This window comes from Halyomorpha halys, unplaced genomic scaffold, assembly GCF_000696795.3.
Source record: "Halyomorpha halys isolate HHAL.00 unplaced genomic scaffold, Hhal_1.1 Scaffold61.1, whole genome shotgun sequence".
In the NCBI taxonomy this organism is placed as follows: Eukaryota; Metazoa; Arthropoda; class Insecta; order Hemiptera; family Pentatomidae; genus Halyomorpha; species Halyomorpha halys.
The window spans coordinates 819884-823106 of record NW_027110400.1 but is presented as its reverse complement, the minus strand read 5'-3'; the positions used below and the strand labels follow the sequence as shown (position 1 = coordinate 823106).

At 31.6% G+C, this 3223-nt stretch overlaps 1 protein-coding gene and 1 long non-coding RNA gene across 2 annotated transcripts in view; both read left to right on the top strand.

The window, feature by feature from the left end:
- The window catches only part of LOC136796048 (uncharacterized), a 4471-nt gene extending 3420 nt beyond the window's left edge, over window positions 1–1051 (top strand). The window contains exon 3 of the long non-coding RNA XR_010843743.1: window positions 728–1051. This is a non-coding gene — a long non-coding RNA (uncharacterized lncRNA). The remainder of the gene's footprint in view (window positions 1–727) is intronic.
- Window positions 1–3223, top strand: part of LOC106692560 (ribonuclease P protein subunit p40) — a 493269-nt gene that overhangs the window by 60108 nt on the left and 429938 nt on the right. The window lies entirely within an intron of this gene.

Below are 3223 nucleotides of genomic sequence, written 5' to 3'. Positions count from 1 at the left end.
CCTCATTTTATGTCCACTCACTTGTCTAAATTTCAGCGCACTTTGCTCTGCCTTGTTATTACTATAGGGATTTGTCCAATACTCTCTATTTATGATGTGCATTGATTTTAATTTGTTACCCTACAAATTGTAAATAGTTTCAAAAATCTATTTTATTTATTGTGCCCACATAATGCTGTGTAATTCCTCACTAAAAAGAAACAATTATGAGAAAATCATCTTTGTTGAAATGTGGAAAGGTTATACCGAAAAACAAAAGCATAACGAAAGAGAAATATTTGCACGTAAAAAAAAAAACGTCAGTTCATGTGCACTCACGTAATAGTATTAAAAGTGCGTTTCTGAAAACTATAGAAATTGAAGTTAGTCAATATTTCAGTTGATTCATTTCGACAATTAGTATGAAAAAGTATTACCACAATGAATAATTTTGAAATATCTCTTCTGTAACGTGCGAGGGATATTTTAATTCGAGATTGAGAAGTAAGTGAAAGTTTTGTGATGTATGCACCGCACCAAATTTTTTTTATTTATATTATATTATATTTTATATTACTAAGTTAAGGAATTGGGTTATTTTTTAATTAATAAATACAATTTTTAATGCCCATTCGACTCTACTTCATCAAAAGATTCTTGTTTTCATTTTTTAATTTTTTATTCCTTTTTACATTTTATCATTTTTTCAAAGGATGTTAACTATTTTTATATTTTTTTTATCTTTCAGATAGCTTATAAAAATGTATCCAATAAATATACTTGGAACTGGTGAATACAATGTTTTGCGCCCCTACATAAAAGAACCAACCATCTTTAGAAAAGTCAGAATGAGAAAAGGAGAGTGTTTAATTCTTAAATCATGACTTTTAATCCTTATAAATACGTTGTGACTCCTGCATACTGGTCGTTAATTACCTTAAGTGACACGAGACTGCGGGGGATTCCTCACAATCCCCGATCGTTACTCGTCTAATTACAGTGATTAGTCGACGAAGGGCATTAGATCTGAAGCCCAGGCGTCCGGAGGATAGATCAAGAGTTTCATACAGAAGTAAATAATTAATATGAATATGTACCTTGCGTCGTGGAGTGACAGTGAATCGAGTCAAATAACGTTTATGCATTTCGGGGAATAATGTAACGCATAATGGCCGAATGCAGAATAATAGCATTGATTGCCATAATTACTACTTGGAACTAAACTTGCTCAATCGGGAAACTGTAACTATAAAGCCTATTAGAAGGGCTTATTAACTGGCATTAGTGTTGAAGTGCATAATACAATATCTAGTTGTTCAATGGACAGCTGCAAAGCAAACTGACATCATAGGATCTAACTAAAATTATGGATGCAAAGGGTAATTTATTTCATTACAACGCCTGACGGTTTATGACAATGGAGTTCAGATTGATCTAAATCTTCCTTGACAGATTGTATGTAAAGGAAGAAACGATTCAAATTCTTTTAACGTTGATCCATGCTGCATGCTACTTTTTTCAAAACACGAAATTATATTGCTGAAAAAGTTCGATAAATATCCAATGTTTTTGAATATTTACTTTTAAAAATGTAGTGAGCATTTGATTTTTTTGATTTAGAATAATGTCTGATCGCCTGAATTTGCGTTAGGTGGTTGAAAGGGAGTACACAGAGGGTATTCGAAGATCAGAATTGGATCTGAGTTCACTAGGAGTTTTTATCTATCCTTCATATTACATACTTCATATTATCTATCCGAAACACTTGATACACACATAGTGATGATAATGAATGCAAAAACATTTTTGAATCGAACAAACTGCCAGAGAGGTACTCACACTCCCTGGCCGAGGCACCGCCGTTCTTACCCCTTCAGAATTCAGTACACCCCTTAAATTACAAATATTAGAAAAATAGCAGGCCAAGCGGGATGAAAGCTCTCCGAATAAATTAAAAGAAATAAAACGATCAGTAAAACCATGGTCAACATCCTACCGCAACAGCCGTAGGGAGGAAGTTGCTCTAACTCGCTTGAGAATAGGTCATACTCTCCTCACGCACTCTCACCTGATCAGAAAACTGCCACCTCCAACGTGCAAATATTATCAGTCCATTCTTACGATTAGACATATTTTTGAAGAATGTACTCACTATTTGCCAACAATAAACAGGATAGGACTGACCCCAAATTTATCAGAAGCTCTCACAGATGTGGAAGCTAAAATCACATTAGTATTTGAATTTTTAAAAGCACATCGCCTTCTTTATAAATTATAACTCCTCTTTGATTTTGATTTTTGCTAATTATTTTTCTAAATTTTTTTTTATTTATTCATTTTTTATTTATTTATTTTTTTTTTAAAACTTTTATCATGCCATAGGCAAATAATTCCTCTATCAAAACATTTCAGAGCAGATTAAAGTAACTCTCTATTTACGAAAGCATATAAAAATAATGTAGTGACTAAAACATTTATCCTATTTATACTGTCTTCTTTGCTACAGAATATTTTTTAATACTGCAGTTAGAAAGTTCTACACTGTTACAAGATAGGAATGAAATTTGTTTTTTGCTTCAAATTGTAATATTATATCTGTTCCATTGCATTAATGTTTTTTCCTTGACACACACTTGTATAGTTCGAAAGCGGCAAATCAATTAATGTATTTGGAAATGAAATAAAGATTGAGTTTTGAACCAATGAAATAATTTTATTTCATTGGTTCAAAACTCAATCTTTTAATATTCAAAACCTTTAGGTATTTATTGTACTTTTTCAGTCAATCTAATTTAGTGTATAGAAAATAACTTAATAAATATCGTAAAGCATGGACAAATGTCTAGGGTTAAAATAGTTTAAGACGTTTCTTTCCTAACACTTTGTAGATCAATTTATACTTTAATTGGCCAACAACTAGAGGCAAGTTGGGGATTATTTTATGAATATTCTAGCATAAATTTTATTGAATTTAGCTTATTACTCGCTTACGCATGGACAAAAGTAATTTTCTTCACCAATATTTGGAAAATTCTTTTCTTAACAAATCATTGGTCTTTAAATGTAAGCATTAGTGTACCTGTAGAGCTTTAGAGAAAGCTGTACTTAATTAATTAATTCATTAGGGATTTTTAAAAGTTGTAGATTTGCCTCATTTTATGTCCACTCACTTGTCTAAATTTCAGCGCACTTTGCTCTGCCTTGTTATTACTGTAGGGATTTGTCCAATACTCTCTATTTATGA